This window comes from Erythrolamprus reginae, chromosome 1 (genome assembly GCF_031021105.1).
Source record: "Erythrolamprus reginae isolate rEryReg1 chromosome 1, rEryReg1.hap1, whole genome shotgun sequence".
Taxonomy (NCBI): domain Eukaryota; kingdom Metazoa; phylum Chordata; class Lepidosauria; order Squamata; family Dipsadidae; genus Erythrolamprus; species Erythrolamprus reginae.
The window spans coordinates 296,574,862-296,597,794 of NC_091950.1; the positions used below are offsets into that span (position 1 = coordinate 296,574,862).

At 38.8% G+C, this 22,933-nt stretch overlaps 1 protein-coding gene across 1 annotated transcript in view; it reads left to right on the forward strand.

Annotated features, from left to right (window-relative positions):
• Positions 1-20,986: 20,986 nt before the first annotated feature.
• The window catches only part of PRDM1 (PR/SET domain 1), a 124,110-nt gene continuing 122,163 nt past the window's right edge, over positions 20,987-22,933 (forward strand). Inside the window, exons 1-2 of the mRNA XM_070733296.1 lie at positions 20,987-21,915; positions 22,550-22,661. The gene's annotated coding sequence lies outside the window, so the exon portion shown is untranslated. The remainder of the gene's footprint in view (positions 21,916-22,549; positions 22,662-22,933) is intronic.

Below are 22,933 nucleotides of genomic sequence, written 5' to 3' on the forward strand. Positions count from 1 at the left end.
AAAGGAGGTAGACAGCATTCTTCTGGATAGATTAATCATAAGCAAGAAGGATTGTCCTCTAAATAGGGGGCAATCTGTGCTGCTGCTGTTTCTTTTTCTTCTTTTACTTACTCTAGCCATAGGAACTTTTGAAGCAGGGAGTAGATTACATAGCAATTATAAGAAGGTGTGAGAATTTCAGTTTTCAAGACTTGTAATCTCCTGGGCCCTTGGGCAGGTGGTGGCATTTTTAGGACCATGACATGAGCACTCATAAAAGAAGAAATATGAATGTATGGTGGTTGCAAAACCATTTTTTTTGTCATTGTTTTTAAACAAAAAGAGAAAACAAAAAAAGAGTTTTGCTTCCCATTATATTTTTTTAGCATTTCAAAAGAATAGTCTGCTATCAACTTACCTTTGAATTCTTACTTGGGGGTATGGTGGGATTAGGGGAACCAGATGAACATCTTCAGCAAAGTACTGGACTGCATCCATGCACCATTTTTATTTTCTAAAAAATGCCTCTGGGATCTATGTGCAGTTCAGAGGCATCCTTAGATGTGGAGATGATGACTGAAGCTAGCATACTACATAGTTAATAGATAATAGAATTCTTTATTGGCCAAGTGTGATTGGACACACAAGGAATTTGTCTTACGTGCACATGCTCTCAGTGTACATAAAAGAAAATACACAGGTGTCAAGAATCATGATTCATGAGGTGACAAGAATCATGATTGTCATAAGGATCAAATAAGCAACCAGGAAACAATCAATATTAATAAAAATCAAGGATACAAGCAACAACTTACAATCATACAGTCATAAGTAGTAATGGGCGAACCGAACCCGCACAATTCGGGTCTGTACTGAATTTTGCGGTGTTCGATATGCCGAACATGAACATGAACTTTTTTGAAACTTCAGGCAAAGTTCGGGGTCGTGTTTGGCGTTTGGAGCTTTGACGTCACCGGCAGGTTGCTAAGGACGCCAAGGTGATCACTTCCTGGATTCCATAGAATCCAGGAAGTGATCACCTTGGCGTCCTTAGCAACCTGCCGGTATACGTGATGTCAAAGCTCCGCCCCCGGAATCTCTTGGTGGGATTCCCCGTTCGGGTTCGGGTTCGGATTCGGTTTGGGTTCGGGCTAATTTGCCAAACCCGAACACCGTTGGGTTCGCCCATCACTAGTCATAAGTGGGAAGAGATAGGTGATAGAAATGATGAGAAAAAACTAGTAGTAATAGTAGTGCAGACTTAGCAAATAGTTTGACAGGGTTGAGGGAATTATTTGTTTAGCAGAGTGATGGCATTTGGGAATAAACTGTTCTTGTTTCTTGTGTGTGCGGTGCTCTATAGTGACGTTTTGAGGGTAGGAGTTGAAACAGTTTATGTCCAGGATGCGAGGGGTCAGTAAATATTTTCACAGCCCCCTTTTGACTCATGCAAGGTTGACAGCAATTGTTGCCAACAAACATTGTAATATGTTTGCTTATTGCAGGGGTGTGGAACCATGGCCCTTTTAGGACTTGTGGACTTCAACTCCCAGAATTCTGGCTGGTTCTGGAATTCTGGGAGTTGAAGTCCATGGCCCTCCACCCCTGATTTATCTTTTTTTTTTAATTGTGGGCCATGGAGCTTAGTGGGCATTAAAAATAGATTCTATGGATATAACCTTGCAGATACAAATTTTATTATCATGACCTCAGTTGATGTATGCTTCAGTATGTTAATGACTTGGAGGGGATTGGTAGTTTATTTATTTATTATCTATTTATTTATCGTCATGAAAATTCAAATATACTGCCACTAATTATTTCAGTATTTTGGATTTCCCTACATTTCCCCCACCACCACCAACTTATCAAGCCAAATACCTATATCTATATATATACCATAAGAATAAAGAGTGTCGTTATAGTAAATGAGTATTCTGAAAATGAAACTGTCAGTTGAAAATCTGTTCTCAGACCTAAAATGGCTGTGGGTGGATCATTTTAAAAACACGTGGAAGGTTTACTGTTAGGCATTGGAAATGTGTAGTGAATTTTTAAAAATATTTTATCAGTTCTTTTGACTCACTAGGTGCCACCCATCTTAGTATATTCCTCAAAATCCTGCAAATATACAACCAGCATTTAACGATACCACAGATTTTTTTTTAAAAAAAGTTTAATGCTAGGTGGCAAAATCATTGAATATTATCAGTAATGTGCTGAACTTACCATGGTATGCTTTTTAATCACAAAGGAATCAAAATATGGCCTTTGAGGGGGAATAAAGGCCTGAGAAAAGGTGAAGACTACATTCCTGTTCTGTGTAAAGTAGGCGTTTATTTTCTTGCCAAAAAAAAAATCTTATTCTGCACCTGACTAAACTCCAAAGAAGCAGGAAAGGGAATGAGGAAACATTCTACCCTGCTTGGTAGAGCAGTTGTGTTCATGGTTAAGCAGTGTGTGTGGAGTGTATCACTGTGATGTATATCAGGGGTCTCCAACCCTGGCAACTTTAAGACTTCTGGACTTCAACCCAGGGAATTCTGCTATATATAATTTCACCATATGGAAAACAAACTGTTTATTTCATTTATATTATATTTATATATATTTATATATTTATATATTAGTTGGGGAAAAGATCAAAAGCAACATGAGAAAATATTATTTTACTGAAAGAGTAGTAGATGCTTGGAACAAACTTCCAGCAGACGTGGTTGGTAAATCCACAGTAACTGAATTTAAACATGCCTGGGATAAACATGAAAAATCTTATTCTGCACCTGACTAAACTCCAAAGAAGCAGGAAAGGGAATGAGGAAACATTCTACCCTGCTTGGTAGAGCAGTTGTGTTCATGGTTAAGCAGTGTGTGTGGAGTGTATCACTGTGATGTATATCAGGGGTCTCCAACCCTGGCAACTTTAAGACTTCTGGACTTCAACCCAGGGAATTCTGCTATATATAATTTCACCATATGGAAAACAAACTGTTTATTTCATTTATATTATATTTATATATATTTATATATTTATATATTAGTTGGGGAAAAGATCAAAAGCAACATGAGAAAATATTGTTTTACTGAAAGAGTAGTAGATGCTTGGAACAAACTTCCAGCAGACGTGGTTGGTAAATCCACAGTAACTGAATTTAAACATGCCTGGGATAAACATATATCCATCCTAAGATAAAATACAGGAAATAGTATAAGGGCAGACTAGATGGTCCATGAGGTCTTTTTCTGCCGTCAGACTTCTATGTTTCTATATAGGAATTGATATGCTATCTTTGAAGGTATGTGCCCTGAGTCCACGAGAAGGGCAGCCTATAAGTAAGTAAGTAAGTAAGTAAGTAAGTAAGTAAGTAAGTAAGTAAGTAAGTAAGTAAGTAAGTAAGTAAGTAGAGCATACAATGATAACTACATCAGAATAAAAGAATACACTCATTGTGCGATAACACAAGGCTCTCATCCTGCAGGCCAATACACAATATTCTGTTTGTTAATGGCTTGTCTGGATTTATCCTGCAAGGCGTCCTTTATGTGTGTGTGTGTGTGTGTGTGTGTGTGTGTGTAAAATAGAGAAATAGAGAAACACCCCCACATACCTCCCACCTATCAGACATCTGGAAACTAGCCCTAGTCAACAAACGAATCACAACCACAACTCCATCAAGTCAATCAACTAACCAAAATGTGACTCCATCAACCAATCCAAATGTTACAACACAGCCATCCAACCCACTTGCAATAGTTGAGCCAGCATTTCACACACACACAAACACATCCACTATTGATAGGTTGGGTTATATTTATAGACCTTTATTACGGTCAAACACCATCAATATAATAATCCACTATTTATAGAAAAAAGGCAGCTCCAATCATGCTTTATTCGCAGCAGCAGGAAGCCCAAAACACCAGCCTGAAGATGATGAGTGTGATCTCCTCAAAACATTGCAAAGACACACACGTCTCTGTGTGTGTGTGTGTGTGTGGTTGTGTGTGTGTCTAGTTTAATGAAAAGAAGGACCAGGGGGGTCATGATAGCAGTGTTCCAATATCTCAGGGGCTGCTACAAAGAAGAGGGAGTCAACCTATTCTCCAAAGCACCTGAGCGTAGAATAAGAAACAATTAGTGGAAACTAAACAAGGAGAGAAGTAACTTAGAACTAAGGAGAAATTTCCTGACAACGGGTTGATCAGTGGAACAGCTTGCCTCCAGAAATTGTGAATATACTCTGGGTAAACTGTCTGGTGGTGAAATAAGTGTGTGCAAGCAATTCCTTGTCTTATAAACTGCACCAAGCCTACAGATTGTTGTGGATCTAAAAAAAAAGTATAAAGACTGTAAATAAGTTTGTACCCCTTCGAGACAAAATTTCAGTGATAACCTGCCTATTCAAAGCCAAAGAATGGTGAAATCCTTCAATTGATGAAGCCCTCATCAACCTTTTTGATGCCACATTAATTTGGCCTTTAGCCTAGCCAGTCCTAGGATTACTCAGGACACTCTCCATGTGGATTGTCCTCTCCTTTTCCATGTCTGGTTTCTTACAGCCCTTGCTCCGTTAGGAAATACAGAACAGGGTAACTAGTGTGGATCACACAGGAGCCCAGTGTTCCTGGGAGGATTTCTTTTTTAAAAATCAGCTCAGGATTTCCCCAAGTAAGCCAAAAAACAAACGGGAGGGACTATGTCCCAGCCAACTTGTTACATCTGTTTAAAATCTTTCTTTCAGTGTTAGGAGCTTTAGATCAGGGGTGTCCAACCTTAAGATCAGGGAAGTTCAACCTTAAGATCAGGGGAGTCCAACCCTAAGATCAGGGGAGTCCAACCCTAAGATCAAGGGAGGCCAACCCTAAGATCAAGGGAGGCCAACCCTAAGATCAAGGGAGGCCAACCCTAAGATCAAGGGAGGCCAATCCTAAGATCAAGGGAGGCCAACCCTAAGATCAGGGGTGTCCAACCTTAAGATCATGGGAGTCCAACCTTAAGATCAGGGGATTCTAACCCTAAGATCAAGGGAGGCCAACCTTAAGATCAGGGGATTCTAACCCTAAGATCAAGGGAGGCCAACCCTAAGATCAAGGGAGGCCAACCCTAAGATCAGGGGTGTCCAACCTTAAGATCAGGGGAGTCCAACCTTAAGATCAGGGGATTCTAACCCTAAGATCAAGGGAGGCCAACCCTAAGATCAAGGGAGGCCAACCTTAAGATCAGGGGTGTCCAACCCTAAGATCAGGGGTGTCCAACCTTAAGAATTCTACATTTAAGTTCCCAAACCTTACAGTTGCCAAGGTTGGAGAACCCTGCTGTAGAATAGCATAGAATAGATTAGAGTAGAGTAGAATAAAGAATAGAATAGAATATATTGGCCAAGTGTGATTGTACACACAAGGAATTTGTCATGGTGCATATGCTCTCAGTGTACAAAAAAGAAAATATAGATTTGTCAAGAAATATGTGGTACAAAACTTAATGATTGTCATAGGGGTCAAATAAGCAATAAAGCTACAAGCAACAACCGCCTTCTTAGAAGTCTCCTTGCCAACAATGGGGAAGTGGCTTGCCATCCTAGGCACCAAGTCGGCATTTGGAGTTGATCTCCAACCGGCGAGTTCTCCCTAAAACCCAGCCTCCTCTTTCCATTTCGGGCGGGTATTACCCATCGCTTGATATTTTTTTTCTGGGAGGACGGGATGCCTTCGCTTCTTGACGAAGCGTCCCTTTTTCCTACATTCTGGGAACGACCGCTGGAGGAGTTGTGTCACTTTGCGGAAAAAATGCCATCAGAGGTTAGGAAGGAGGAGAACAATAATTTAAAACGGGAAAGCACGAATCGTTTCCAACCCAATCGATACGAGTTGAACTTAGTCATGTCACAAATAAAAAGTTCTTCGTGTTTGTTTGGTTTTTTACAATTACTTGAAGCTATAAGGTTTGATAAAACAGTTTAAAGGCGCGATCGTCGTTTTTTGGAAGCTTTTAAAAAATCGTGTTTAATTGCGTTTGCTTTTCTCCCAAAAGGCTAGAAAGGATTTGCCTTAAATACACAAGCCTTGAGTGTCGTCAGTCACCTTAAACAGGTTTTTTAAAGTGGCTTCTTGGTCTGTCACCGGATCGGTCGTGTCAAACGTTATCATTCCTCTCTTGTCGTGCTTTTCCACAGCCGAAAGGGCACCTTCGCCCGGCAGACATGCAGACATTACAAGCCCAAAGTACATAAGCCGGAGGATAATACGGGACGAAATCTGCGAGGGGACACCAGGCAATTTCGTTTGGACATGTGGAGGGGGGGGGCGAGATGAGGAAGCCGCAGAGGGGGGGCATTCTCTTGGGGGGGGGGTGCCCGCTTTAGCTGCGCCCTCCTACCCCCACCCCACCACTTCGAGCTCCCATCCAGTCTGTTCCAGTTCTCAGTTGGCACGTCATCCCGAGAGAAGGCGACTGGCCACCACTTCCTTTTTTTCCTTAAAAAAAAAAAGATTTTTATTTTTCTCCATCATTACAACCATACAACATTTCACATATACCTCCATTATAGAGTAAACATTAAGGTATACATCACATATACCTTAATGTGCATATAGTATTATCATTTAAAAACAGTAGGGCAATAACTGTATGCCGCCCCGAGTCGGAGAGGGGCGGCATACAAATCTAATAAATAAATAGATAGATAGATGATAGATAGACAGACAGACAGACAGACAGACAGACAGACAGACAGATAGATAAAACAAACAAACAAAAATTACATTCCGATTTTAATTTTATTATTCAATAAAACTTGGGCACCACTTCTTTCTTCTGATCCCGAGATTGTGGCTGGGGGGATAGACGTGGGTGGATGGATGGGTAGGTAGGTAGGTAGGTAGGTAGGTAGGTAGATGAGAGAGAGAATAGAGATAGACAGACAGACAGACAGAATAGATAGAGATAGAGAACATAAGAACATAAGAAGAGCCATGCTGAATCAGGCCAAAGCCCATCGAGTCCAGACTTCTGTGTCACACAGTGGCCCACCAATTGTACATGAGGATCTTGAGCAGAAAGAGAAGGCAAAACCCTCCCTTTCCCATGACCCCCAACAAATGCCTGCCTCAACCAACATAGAGGCGGCACTTGGACATCCGTTTCAATAACCATCGATACACTTGGCATCTATGAATCTGTCTAATCTTGCCTTGAAGCCACCAAGGCTGACAGTTGTCACGACCTCTTCTGGAAGTGAATTCTATAAACGAACGACCCTCTGGGTGAAGAAATATTTCCCTTTATTGGTCCTCACTTTCTTATCTATGAGCTTTAGAGATAGGTAGGTAGGTAGGTAGGTAAGTAGATAGACAGACAGACAGGATAGATAGATAGATAGATAGATAGATAGATAGATAGATAGATAGATAGATAGATGATAGATAGATAGATAGATAGAAAAATAGATAGATAGATAGATAGATAGATAGATAGATAGAAAAATAGATAGATAGATAGATAGATAGATAGATAGATAGATAGATAGATAGATAGATAGATAGATAGATAGATACATAGATACATAGATACATAGATACATAGATAGACAGACCCGCTTCCCTCGCTCCCATCATCTTCTTCCTACTTTGGACCGCAGTCTGTGGCACCCCTGGAGATGAATCTTGGTTTGTGTTATGCAACCACACACACACACACCATAAGAAGAGAGCACGGGCCATCAACCCATTTTCCCAAGTTAAGTCGCGTCGACTTTGCAGTTCGATCCTAAAAAGGTGCTTTCTCTCCTGGGGCCGCGCAAAGCCCCGTGCTAAAAGTCGCTGGAAATGTTTGACGTTCAAATTATTGCGGACATTTTTGGAATATCGCCGAGTGCTGGGTATACAGTATTTTATTCTCCTTTAGCCAGCTTGGAAGAGAAAGAGGCTCAATTGGGGTTTGGTTTGCTCAATTTTAGCCGCGATAAATCTGACGGCACTAGAAAAGGCTTCCGTTCCTAACACTTTGGCCGGATCCTGACCCTATTGTGATCACTATCCTTTCCCTTTTCATATTGTTTTATTTTTATTTCTTTAAATGCGTGGCGTTCTTAAGCTCCGATCCCTCTCCGAGGGAGATGGAAGGTCCTTAAATACGAACACAATTAAATAATGCAAGTGGTAACGAAGTAATCCAAAGAAATTCTGCCCTTTGCTCGCTTCTCGTTTTGCCCTTTGCGCCAGACGATTAAAGTTTTCGAACATTTCTCCCCCTTCTATTTGACAGCGATTGACAGCCCGTCTCCAGTCGTTTGGTCACAAAGCAAATCGAAGGAATGGGTGTTTGGGAGGGCTTTCTAGACAAAACACTTTATGCTGGGGCATAATCGTTCCTGTCATAGAAACATAGAAGATTGACGGCAGGAAAAAGACCTCATGGTCCATCCAGTTTGCCCTTATACTATTTCCTGTATTTTATTTTAGGATAGATATATGTTTATCCCAGGCATGTTTAAATTCAGTTATTGTGGATTTACCAACCACGTCTGCTGGAAGTTTGTTCCAAGCATCTACTACTCTTTCAGTAAAATAATATTTTCTCACGTTACTTCTAATCTTTTCCCCAAACTAACCTCAGTCGAGTCAATGTATCGTATTCTCAAGTATATATTTGAAATGACCATTTGAAGTTACAGGTTATTTTTCTTTTGGTAACTTTTGCTTTCAATTGGAACTTTTCGACACGTTTTCTTCTACTTCGTCAGTGATTGAATCAGGATGACTCAATTTCCGCCCCACACCTCGCTTCGCTTGAACCTCTCGGGCTCCGTCGTAGATAGACGGTCTTTGATAATACACAATGCAAGCCCGTTACAAATAATCTATAAAAATGAAATCTATATATCCTTATTAGTAGAGGCCGGCTGTCTTTCCAAATTTGTTCCGGTTAAATATCTCTGCACCTGGTATCGAAGTCTTTACGGGAGGGAAGTAGATTATTGAAACAAGATAGATGTAATAATTATACAACACTAGATTGCATTGATACGGTTTGTCGTTTGCGGGGACTACTTTTCCTATAGTTTTACTCTTCTGTAAAATACTGAGACGTTGGACCTTAACAGGTGGAGATCTGCGAATTCTAATCTAGACCCTTAAAAAATTGCATTTACCACTTTCCTGAAATGAAGCTCTATTTAAATCCGTGGACTTAAATTTCGGAATAAAGGTGGCTCAAAGTCTTCCCTAAATTGGTAAATGAACGCAGAACTCGCCGCTTACTTCAATATCTCTAATTATAATTCTCTGATTCTTCCAGTGGTAAACTACTTTGTCACTGCTGAAGAGTTTTACGTTTAATCCCGAAACACAAAGTTTGTTTTGCCCCTGTTGTTGTTCTGCAGCGATTGCTGGTATCGCCTGGTTGAATCTGAGAGAGATTAACGTGTAAGGCTGTGCCAAAAATCTGTTTTGAACTACAGATGCTTTGGGATACTATTGCAGATACATACTGATCTCTCTCTCTCTCTCTCTCTCTCTCTCTCTCTCTCTCTCTCTCTCTCTCTCTCTCTCTCTCTCTCTCTCTGTGTGTGTGTGTGTGTGTGTGTGTGTGTGTGTGTGTGTGTGTGTGTGTGTGTGTGTGTGAAAGAGTGCAGTGAACACAGATCAGTTGTGCGGGAAGATTCTGCAAACGGGAAAGACAGCGCGCATGCGCGCGCAATAAAAAACGCGGGAAGGAAAGAACTCAGGCTTATACTGTATATCTGTATATATCTCCATCTATATACAGTACTGGTATGAAATCCTGGTCGCGGTTGTCACAAAGGTGCTTTTTCAAGAGGCGATTGGACTTTCTGGTGTGTTTTTGAAGACCTGAAGAAGCGTCTTGGGTGAAAAGCGAAACGTCTTCAAAGACAAACCAGAAACGATTCTTTTATCTGCCAAAGTGTGTGTGTGTATGTATACACCTTGGCAGATAAAAGAATCGTTGGAATGGACTTTCTGGTTTGTCTTTGAAGACGTTTCGCTTTTCATCCAAGACGCTTCTTCATGTCTTCAAAGACAAACCGGAAAGTCCAATTGCCTCTTGAAAAAGCACCTCCTTTGGCACAACCGCGACCTGAATTGCATGATACAGTATATAGATGGAGATATATACAGATATACTGTACAGTATAAGCCCGAGCTCTTTCCTTCCTGCGGTTTTTATTGCGCGCGCGTGCGCGCTGCCAGATAAAAGAATCGTTGGAATTGGGTGGGACGCGGGTTTCTTAAAATCGGATTGCAGCAGCGTCCTTTACTGAGGAAAATATTAATAATAGAAAGAATCCCTTTACTGATCCTTTGTAGTATTGTTGTTGTTGTTGTTATTGTTATTGTTATTATTATCATCATTATCATTATCATTATTATTATTTTGGTCAGGGAGAAAAAGGAAGCGCGCTTCGCTGCGGTTTAAAACCAACAGTTTAACTGGCGGAATGGGTTTGCGGTGTGTGTCCACCTCTCTTTTTCGCGTACAGGATTTATACACGTCGGCGCGTTTAGCTTCGGACGGGCCTCAGTTTCTTTTCTGCGAAACGGCACCGCGCGAGTGGGACGGCGCTGCGCGAACTGTGGAGAGCAAGCGTCGAAACGAAGGGCCCTCCTCACGAACGTTTCGCACGCTTGTAACGTCTGTGTAAGAGCATACAGCCACGCCTCGAAATAAGGCAGAAAAATACGCACTGCGCCCCTGGAATCCCCGCTTACGAGTTGAAGAGACCGCAGAAATCCCTCAAATATATATAAATATACATATAAATAATATACATATACATATTTTAAAAGCACACGTGTGAGAACACAGTCGATCACACGCCAACTCCCCCTCCCCGAAATCTTGGCAACACACACACAGGCCCGGGTTTCACTCCCATTGAATAAAACAAGCCGATCCGACAGGAAATGGGCGGCCCACCTTGGAATACACCTCGAGGTAACTATGTGTTTAGCCTTGCCTGGTTAATGGTTTGAATCAGATTCCCTGACGACCGTAGCTGCAACGTTTATTGCACATGTTACAGAAAGTGGGCAGAACTATAGTATCTATAGTGAGCTCCGTGGCTATTGACATTACTTCAGTGCAGACCTCTTTTTCTAATGAAAGAGAGTAGTAGTAATAGTACCACCTCTTAGAATTTATTTGTTTGTTTGTTTGTTTGTTTGTTTGTTTGATTGTTTGTTTGTTTGATTGATTGATTGATTTATATGCCACCCCTCTCCCAGGACTATACTAGACCACACAGAATCAATACTAGAGACCTTCAAATGTCTAAGTTCTGTCATATCTCATGACCTAAAATGGACAACTAATATCAAAAATGTCATCTAAAAAGCACAACAAAGAATGTTCTTTCTGCACCAACCGAGGAAGCCCAAACTGCCCAAGGAACTGCTGATACAGTTCTACAAAGGAATTATTGAGTTTGTCATCTGCACCTCTATAAACTGTCTAGTTCGGTTCTGCAGCCCAACAAGACATCAGAGAATAATCAGAACTGCAGAAAAACAATTACTGCCAGCCTGCCTTCCGTTGAGGACTTGTATATTGCATGAATCAAAAAGAGGGCTGTGAAAATATTTATTGACCCTTTGCATCCTGGACATAAATTGTTTCAACTCCTAGCCTCAAAATGACACTATAGTGCACTGAACACCAAGACAACTAGACACAAGGACACTCCTGCCATCACTCTGCTAAACAAATAATTCCCTCACAACTCTATTCACTAAGGCTGCATTACTATTATTATTATTATTATTATTATTAGTCTTCTCATCCTTCCTATCATCCATCTCCTCCCACTTATGACTGTAACTTGTTGCTTGTATCCTTACAATTTATATTAATATTGATTGTGTCCTGATTGCTTATTTGTTCCCTGTGACAATAATTAACTGTTATGCCTCATGATTCTTGACAAATGTATCTTTTTTGTGTGTGTACACTGAGAGTTTATGCACCAATGACAAATTTCTTCTGTGTCCAATCACACTTGACCAATAAAGAATTCTATTCTATTCTGTTCACAAAAATTTACCTTTAAGGGCCAGCCATGTTTCTTTATAGAATGCCAAATGCTCATACAAATGGAATAGTAGGCCCTATTCAATTAAAATGTGCACAGGTATATCAGCATCATGTCAATTCCTCAAAGATACCTCAGACAATCTGTAAATATAATTTATGGATCTGGGAACTGGATGATCAGTGCCACAATCATGAAACCATTTGGTTGTTGAACTCCATGCATCTTGCCGCCAGGTGGTTCAATTAAGTGCATACATTTGGTTCAATTCACATTCCTTTATGTGAAGCACATTCACTGTGATTTAGCAAATCTGAAAAAGAGAGACTACTGGTGCTGTTGTACTACAGTGTTCCCTCGATTTCCGCGGGGGATGCGTTCCGAGACCACCCGTGAAAGTTGAATTTCTGCGAAGTAGAGATGCGGAAGTAAATACACCATTTTTGGCTATGGACAGTATCACAAGCCTTCCCTTAACACTTTAAACCCCTAAATTACCATTTCCCATTCCCTTAGCAGCCATTTACTCACCATTATTACTGGTACTCACCATTGAATAAGGCACTGAGTGATCCTGATATTTATAAACATAATTATTTATTAACAATAATTATTTTTTTTGTTACTTATTTCCAAAAATTATTAGTTTGGTGATGAAGTATGATGTCATCGGATGGGAAAAACCGTGGTATAGGGAAAAAACCGTGAAGTATTTTTTAATTAATTTTTTTGAAAAACCGTGGTGTAGGCTATTCGCGAATTTCGAACCCGCGAAAAACGAGGGAACACTGTATTAGCATAGAGGAGCAGAGTTCTTCTTATCGTTCCTGGTTATCTCTTTGTTCTTTCCATTAAATCCTAAAGGAAATTTTAAAATAGTAAGTGTGATTCCTTAGGCCTTCTGAGTAGATAAAAGGTAAACAAAAACTGGTAGCGACAGAAGAACAATTGCTTAGAGTTGCAACAATTGGCCAGATACACTGCTTTGTCTCTGTGTGTGCATGGTAATAAAATTTATATAGCAGCTCAGCTCACCGAAAATGCCTCTGGGTGGTACACAACCATCAGATAAAATAGCAAATGTAAGAACAACAGAAAAATATCAAAACCATATTAATAAACATCTTAAAAACCAGACACAAATAATGGACAATGGGTGGATAAAAATAACCCCATCACTAATGAGTCATCTAAGCGAGTCTATGTACAATGTATAATGTGTTATGTGCATGGAATACTCACCAAATTTCCTTAAGAGAGCTGGCTAAAACACCCTTTTTTTCAAAAGAAAACTGAAATGCCTGTCTGTCTGTCTCTCTCTCTCTCTCCCTCTCTCTCACCAGAAAAGTCAATGCTTTAGAATATTTGTAGGATCTATTTCCTATTCGATTAAAAAACATTTTATAACTATTTCATTTTTTTGTTTTACTGCTTCTGCTAATATAGGTTCAGACAAACCAGAACAGTCCAGAAGTGGGCAACTAGGAAAATTGGGCACTGGAGATGTAGCTTGTCAGAGAAAGATTGAGGAAATACATGATTAATCTTAAAAGATGAGTAAACTATGAGGATGTGACCGTAACTTTAATTAACTGAAGGCATGTTACACAGAAAGAGGCCATAACTGTTCCCAGAATCCAGGACACAAAATAACGTATTTAACAGGAACCTAGATCTTTATTTAATTTTAGGAAAGAAAAATCCTAACAGTAAATGTGGTTCAACTGTCAAGCCAGTTATATGAGAAAATGGCTTGGCTCCCTTTTGTTTTGTTTAAGTGGAGACTGAATAGTGATTTAGCTCAGAAGTCCCAAATAGTTCAAAAGGCCTTATTCAAAGACCGATACCACATGCACAGTTTGCATGCATTGAAAGTTATTCAGGTAACTTTAATAAGTGATCCAGTATACGTTCATTTACCTATCTGCTATTAAAGATAAAGCAGCCTGTCTTTTTCTAAGTTACTGCATCAACTTGAAAAAATCTACCCAAAAAGTTAATGCAACTCTTTAAGCAATCACTTCCCCACCCACATACATACTCATCTCCCCTGGGTAGCATAGAGATATCTTGCTTATACAATGTCCTCACCATTTCTTTCAAACATTTGACAAAACATTTGAATAAACAACCCAAGTAAATGGGGTTTTTTTCTAATTCAAATGAGTCAATTTCCATATGTGTGTGTAGGTGTGTGTGTGAGAGAGAACATATTTGTAGATGGAACTTCAAATCAATGAGATTGCAAAACAACATGGTGCTATGGAAAATGACATCTGCCAAAGTCAGGTTCATTGCGTAAGTTCAAGAGCCAGTTTGTTGTGGTGGTTAATGTATCAGATAGAAACCAGGTTTTCTTGTCCCACCTTAGGCACAAAGACAGTTGATGACCTTGGCCCAGTCACTTTCACTCAGCTCCAAAAAGGTGGCAATGGCAAACTACTCCTGAAAAACCTTGTCAAGAACATTGCAAGCTCTTGTCTAGGCAGTCCCAGAGAATTGGATATGGATGACTAGAAGGGGGGGAAGGGGTTTCTTAGGTTTAGATTTGAAGTAACAATTAGTGAGTTTAGTGGGTTGTGCTTTATTTAAAACATTTAAATATACGGTATATGCCATGTTGTTAATGACGAATTACATTGGGTGGTGTAATATATTTTAGGAATCCAGCCCCAAAGAAAGGACTTCTTAAAACCGCAATTAATAGAGAGGGGATTTTTTGGAGGGGTTAATTTTTAATCCATATAGGCCTTGGATTGTTATATATAGGATTTTCTTTTAAAGCTTCAGTAGGAATTCTGCATATGGAAAGAGTTAGTTTTTCTTGTCACAAATTATAATGATGAGTGACTTTAAGAAGAACTGACACTTTATTAAAACAAAAGAAGACTTGCATTATTTCACAAAGTTGTGTATGAAGATTATTTTGTCTTTCAGGAGTTAGGCGGCATACAAATCTGAATAAATAAATAAATATTTTAGCACAGTCAACAACAGAACAGAATATTATGCACTTTCCTGAAAAGTTAAATAAGAAATAAAAAACAGAATTTAAATGTGATAAGTAATCTCAGAGACCAATTTATTTATTTATTAATCACATTTATAGGCCATAACAGAGCCAAACTAAATTGAAATATAGATCTTTCACATTGCCTGACACAATCCTGCCTTACAGCCTAACCAACAAAACTTACATATGAACCAAAATGAGTTCCACAGAAATGCCACCATGCAAATGTTTACAAAATTATAGTGTTTCTAGTAGATATATGTTTTATGTATAAATATTTTTGAATTAACAAATATGCATTGGATAAGTTGCACAATGAATAGGAGATTTAACGGCTAGTGAAAAAAGTATGAATTTATTGTCTAATGGTGTTTACTTAACTGGCCTACATTGTTCAACGAGGGTTTATTTCCAGGAATATATAAATAGCATTGCTATTTTAAACATGAATGATAATTAAAAGTAAAAGAGCATGTGCATTAGGCTCATTTCTAGAAATATGGGTTTATCACCTTTTTATTTACTCATTGAAGCAGGGTTTTTGAATTTAACACTACCTCTGATTTTTTATATCATTTTATAAAACTTTTTGGAATCAGATTTTTTTAAAAAATTAAAACTCTATGGAACAAAGGAAATAGCATATTCAATTACTAGCATATACAAGGCTTCCAGCAATCACTGTGAGTAGAATCCACAAGGGCTATGGCTACTATCATTCTTAAACCTTATTTCTACTGCTGAGAGTCTTTCTATTTCAAAATAATCCCTATTTCTATATTCCCCTCAAAAGTTAGAGTTAGCATTCTACTTTTTATAACATGCATTAGACTTAATGTACAACAAGCAGCCCTACCGGAAAAATATAAGATCAGTGAGATCAGTAAATTATTAAATGTTCATTTAATAATGTCTTATTGGTTTCAAAAAGATTCCTTCTATTATGAGCACAACATACCACAATAGAACTTAGACAGCGTCACTGGTTTCCAGACTGCTTTGCAATAGTGAAAGCAGATTTTATCTTTATAGCTCTATCCTGTTTGGATCAGGATCCTATTTCTGAGTGCCACTAATGTGAAAGATAATGTGGTTGAACAGGGAGAAAGTTTCTCAGATTCTCTGTCCCATCTTAAGAATGACTTTCCTAGGAAGCTTTGACTGGCCTTTCTTTCAGAAATGTTGTAAATCTTTTGTTTTCTCCTTGTGGTTATGATTTTCTGGTTTTTTAATTATTTATATTATCCATGAAACACTTGTTTGGAGTTTGAAGAGATTTAACAATAATTAGAAATATGACTTGTCCAATAACACAATGACAATATCTTGATAAGCATTGTTTCGTAAACTTTTTGCTCACACTTTTAAAAATTGTGGAGGACCCCAAAAGAGCTTTTGTTTGTATGGGTTACATTTATTTGTATTAACCATCTTAAAAATTAAAAAGGATGCATTTTATACTTTGCATTTATAAAAGATAAATATTATATTTATTAATGTTTATTTTTTAAAATCCCTTTTTATGACCGTCTAATCCCTCAATTTGGGGTAGAGTTGGGATTTATTTTATTTATTTATTGGATTTGTATGCCGCCCCATATAACCATGTAACCATGTAAAATAACAGCATTAAACCATAAGATAGTAACACAAATATTTTCATGAAAAAACATTTTTAAGAAATAAAAATAATAATGAGAAGGGTGACATTTTTTTTTTTATAAATATCTTCAATAATTGACAATAATTTTGATTTCTTGGATCCCTTGGGAAACTCCCAACATTCCTTGGACCACACTTTAAGAAACACTGCTATAAACAATTTAGTAATAGCACTTAGACTTATATACTGCTTCACAGTTCTTTACAGCCTTCTCTAAGCGATTTGCAGAGTCAGCATATTGCCTCCAACAATCTGTTTCCTCATTTTACTGACTTCAGAAAGATGGAAGGCTGGGTCAACCTTGAGCAGGTGAGAATCAAATTGCTGACAGTCGGCAGAGTTACCCTGCAATACTGCATTCTAAGCGCTGCGCCACCATTGCTCTTAGGACTGTCTTTATAACATGGAGGATACATTTGACAATGTAGTATTTTCAATTTCTCCCCAAACCAAACACTTTGGGTGAATCTTTCTTTTTATAATTAGATATGAGAAAATTGTGCAAAAAGATATAACTAGCACATTGATCACCTCAGAACAGGACTGCTAAATGCTTATATTTAGCATATATAAAGAATGCAAGAATTAATGGACAAATGCACAGGTTAAAGGAAATTCTTGTTAGTGCAAGACACAATTATTGTGCCATACTGCATTAGTCTATCAAAGCAGCGTAGCATTTTAAAAACCAAATATTTTAGTAGTTTCAATACAGCATTTTCAGTAACTTGAGGACATAACTGAAGGGTATTGAACTTAAGTGCCTTGCTTTAAACTGGTAAGAACAATGATTCCGAATAAGACATTATGAAATGTAATGCCAGATTGGAGTTTTATTTATACCAGAAGCACTAATACTGGCAGTTATCCTAGAGCGAAGGACTTTAATGTTTAATTTTTCATGTAATGGAACTTAGCAATGTGTAATTCCTTAGTAAATTTCCTTAGAATTTATTTTGAAAGAAGGGAGAAAAACATGGGGCCCAGTTTCTGATGTATCACAGATTTTTTTTTGCAATGAAATATGCCATGGTTGGAAAGAAATGACAGAGATTATTATGCTGAGTGTTTTATGAATAATATTCCCAGGGAATCTATATAACTACATGTGATTGTATTAATGAACACGAAAGTGACCATGCTGTATTGTTAAGACATTTGAACAGTTTAGCTGAAAGATTGACCTGGAAATTAGAAAGCCATTCAAATAATTCTTAGCCATTAGAAAGTGGCCTTAGGTAAGATTAAGATTTCTCTCCTGCAATATGGTAGCAATAGTAATGTACATTTATTTTGGCCATATGCTTTTAAATGAAACATTTCAATTAATTAGAAAATCACAACATGAAAATGTTTAGTTACTTTCTATGTATATATTCTGAGTACAGTACAGTATATGAAATGTAACTAATTACCATTTAATGTTTTATTAATGCTAAATTATTTTAGTATTTTCTATAAAGAAGTCAGAATAGAGTCTTACTTTCTTCCCAAGAATCTATGCGGGGTAAGTAATATTATGTTCTTCTTCATTCTACCTTACTTGCCTAGGAAGGCACATTTGGAATATCAAAATAAAACTGATTGTAGAACTGTGGGAATATTTTAAACATTAATTTTATTTTTCCATTCAGTAGAAAATGTCCAATTTTGTAGGGCTGCAATATAGAGAAAGCTATTAGTGCATTGCATTTATTTCTTTTTTTAAAAAAAAATTATAATGTCTTCTTATTTCCTGTACCTGGCTATTCCCCTGCCCCTTTTATTGGTATCCTAGAGTTTTGGAAAAATGATGTACATAGCAGAGATATAATTATATAAAACTGATCAATTATTTAGTTCACATGGATATCCACAATATTAAAAATGACAGTCAAATGGAACACTGATCATACAAGTGGTTATATCCCTAAGTAATTCCTCTCACTATTTCAGCACAAACATTATCTCACAATTATGGAATCCAGGCCACACAGACAGTGTTTGGTATATTTCTTTTAAATGCACATGCTGGAAACATTTGTGTGCAATCCTGAAAATAGTGTTAGGCCAGATGGAACCTTACTCTAAATATGGGTTACATAATTTATTAGTAAGTATTTAGCAGTGTATGCTGAAACTTCTATAGTAACACTCTGCAAGGATATAAGTTTCCAAGAAAATAGGACAAATCATTGGGTGTCCTCAATAGACACAGCGGTTAATGCAATCTGATAACATATTTATGCTACAAATATTTATTTATTTATTGGATTTGTATGCCGCCCCTCTCCGCAGACTCGGGGCGGCTAACAACAGTAATAAAACAACATATAATAATAATCCAGTTAAAAACCCATTATTATAAAAACCAAACATACATACAGATATACCATGCATACAATTGTAAAGGCCTAGGGGGGAAAAGTATCTCAATTCCCCCATGCCTGGCGGCAGAGGTGGGTTTTAAGCAGCTTACGAAAGGCAAGGAGAGTGGGGGCAATTCTAATCTCTGGGGGGAGTTGGTTCCAGAGGGCCGGGGCCGCCACAGAGAAGGCTCTTCCCCTGGGTCCCGCCAAGCGACATTGTTTAGTTGACGGGACCCGGAGAAGACCCACTCTGTGGGACCTAACTGGTCACTGGGATTCGTGCAGCAGAAGGCGGTCCCTGAGATAATCTGGTCCGGTGCCATAATTTCTATCACATAGAGTTCGAGGGTATAGAGATAAACGTCTCATCTATAGATATAGAAAACCTTTCAGAAACTGTCCATTGACTAACTTTTTGAAAAACTAAACTTTCCTCAACTTATCCCCACTCCACCTCCACCTTCTCAAATCTGAATTTGTGCGCAATCCTGAAAATCCTATTTACAATTCTGTAAATAGCTGTTACTTCAGTCTGAAGTATTATTTTTCTATGTCTAGAGGAAAGAAAGAATCATGATAGACTTGAAGGCACTCTTTAAAAAAAAGACTGCCTAGCAAGCATATGTTCCTATATTAATTAAATGAATATACAGTCAAAAAAAAAAAAGCCTGAATCAAGATTTTAGAAAAGAGATGCATGGGAATGCAAGTCTTCTTGAAAATGTTAACTCATAAAGAGCAAGGTGTACATATTTCATGACAGTAATAACTAACACTTCTTAAATTGCATTTTTCTTTGCACAGTATCTGATTCCAACCCAGCATGAAAGAAATCCAGGCCCGTCAAAGCTCTATTTTTCTGATTTAACCAATACTGGACATTTAACCATAAACTAACCACATGAGCTATTTTGCACAAGATGGTCTTTAAAATGATTTATTGCAGATATGACATCTCAGAAGTTCACAAAATAAAATGATAGAAACAAGAGTTCTAGAGAAAAATGCCACGGATTTATGAAACTTCAATCATCATACTATAAGAATGGCTTTAATACTCTATACCAGCATTGCTTAATCTAAGTACCTAGTGGACTTCAATTCTCAGAATGCCAGCACATATCTTATATATCTTGTGAGATTTAGAAATACTGATCTATGTTGTACAAATACTGTCAATAACTAATAAATGTACACAGCTTTGCTAATTATAGGACACTGAGTTACTCCTCAGTGCAATGCCACCATAATTTTCAACATAGCGGCACCTCTAGAATAGCATTCATACTATTCATGACATAGTTAAAGGAGCAGCTTTTTTGTTCAATCTTTTGTTTAGGGTTTTTTTTTGTTTTTGGTTGAATCTTTTTGTTTAGTTTTGTTTTAATCCAAACCTAAATTTACCCAAGCATAATCCCAGTTTTGAAGTGTATCCAATTTGAACTCCAATTCCAGGTTTTTTTTAAATATATAAAGTGAGAGTTCTCCTATTGTTTTTAAAGTCTCCCTGCTTCCAAGTGGTAAATAATTTTTCAAGGCCAATATACAAGATTTTATTTTAATAGTAGCAATAGTTGCAGTATTTATTTTACAGCTATAACATATGAAGGCTTGTTTATGTAGAGGATGGCCATGACCGCACCCACTTCTTTCCCATGGAAGCTTCAGCATCATTTCTCCAGCCAAAGCACAAAAATAAGTAAATAAGTAAGTGAGTGAGTGAGTAAGTACGTAAGTTCTTCCCTCACCAACTCCCTGGGCTGTAACCCTCCCTTCCCTCCTCTGTCTTCCCCCCCCCCCCCCCCCAACATCGTCCCCTCAGGATGTAGCCTTCAGGGAGCCGAAGTGAAAGTGAATGATTCACGACGCGGTTTTTTTTTATTTAAAAAAAACAGGAAGGGGGGAATTAAAAGAGGCACGTGACAGACGGGAAACTGCCCAATCGAAGGGGGCCGTGGGGAAAAGTTCGCGTACGGGGGTTGCGTGCGTCCGCAGAGGGGAGAGTTTTGATTTCTTTTTTTATTTCTGTGTCTCTTTTCCCCTCTGCCCGATTTCCCAAATGGACTGACAGTGGCGGCGAACGGAGGAGGGAGGGGGGAGCGAGAGCGGCGTTCGGCAAACTCGTCAGCGGAGGATCTTTGGAGGTCCTCTCCTGCCCCCCCCCCCCGACCTCTCCAAAAAAAACCCCCAATCCCATTTTCCCCCACTCGTGCGCACTAAAAAAAAAGAGAGGCAAAGTGGGGAGTGAAGCGCGCGCGCGTAGGTGTCTCCAGTCTTGTCTCCCTTCCCTCAGGGGAGTCACTCGCCACCCACGAGGCTTGACGCTCGCAAAAGGGTCCCTGCCCGAAGAGACACCGGGAGCCTTTGAGAGGAAAAATTCCTCGTGAGGAGAGAGAGAGAAAAAAGAGGGCATGGGAGAAACTCGCTTTCAGGGCAGTTTCTGAGACCCGGCTCCTCAGATATTTATTATTGTTGTGTTTATTATTTTTACGCACGCACGCACGCCGCTGCCTGGAGACTGCGCCCTTCGCCCACCCGAGTTCGAGGTGGCGATTGCGCGCGTCGCAGTAACTTTCTTCAGGCAGAAGCGGCCGCTTCGGGATTGGCGCCCCCTTTTCTCTCACACACAACACCCCTCTCCCATTTCAGGGCGACCTTGTGCACCTTCGCCTCTCTCCTCCTCACCGCTTCTGCGGGTTGTTGGGGTGTTTAGTTTTGGAACTTTTTTTTTTTAAAATTTACTACTTTTTTGCCAATAGCTTTGAGTGGGTTTTCTTGTTTTCACGCGTGCCGCGTGACGTCGCTCAAGGAAGATGAAACCGAAGTCTTGCTACTCCTGCGATTAAGACAAGGTTTTTTTTTAAGGTAAGTTGCTCCGGTGGGTTAGTAGAGGGATGCGGTGGGGGGAGAATAGGAAGAGGGCGGAGAGAAAGTATCGATGCTTATCCTGAAAGTAACCTCGGGAGGAAACCTATGTATTAAAATGAGCGTTAGGCTTGGGTCGTATTGGTTAGGTTGATAGACTACATATATACTTGGGAGATATTTCTTTTTAAAAACTTTTTAAAATCCGTGCTTTGGGTGCAGGTCTCCTTAGGTACAATTGTGAAGTTATGTGATTTTTTTTAATGTTCAGCCTTTCGCTCAACTTAACTGATAGTCCTACAAAAACTGGGTCCACTGATCTCATTTGTGTGTTGGGGTGTATTACTTCCACGTTTTTGATTGTGTCATTTTTTTAAAAACCAAGTCTATTCATAGCCCATTTTATTTTGTCTTCGCCAAAAATCCACCCCAAAATAGGATAGCAGGAGCTCTTTTTTTAAAAAAAAACCCTCTCCCCATCATCTAGGTTCTGATTTTTTCGTTTCTAAGGTTTCTCCTACCTATTTTTTCCAACTTGGCTGAAGGTATGTTTGTGTAACCAGATGCAGAGACTTGCTGTCTGATAGAGAATTATCTCAGCCTTTGAATTCAGGAGATTGTGTTTGTTTTTCAGGGTTCAAGCTGCATACTGAAGAAGAAGAAGGTAATACAAGGCACCTGAAAAGGAGCAACTGAGAAGATTTTTTTTAACTCCTTGCCTGAAATCCTACTAAATTTTGAAGCAGGTGGGGCATGCAGGATTGGAGATGGGGTATAAGGAATAAGCGAGAATTGTGGAGGATTGTTTTGGCATAACAGGGTTTATTCTAATCTTCAGAAAATGCAGTCCATAATCTTAAATCAATTATTCTTAATACCTGTCACCAAAGTTTGTTAGATCTGAAAGTTTCTGAGAAGTAGTTTTTTCCTCCAAGATTAACTTCTCAAATGTGGCAAAGCTTAAATAACTGTTGTTGCTCAGTCTGTAAAGAAAAATATAAATGAGGATAGTTTTATC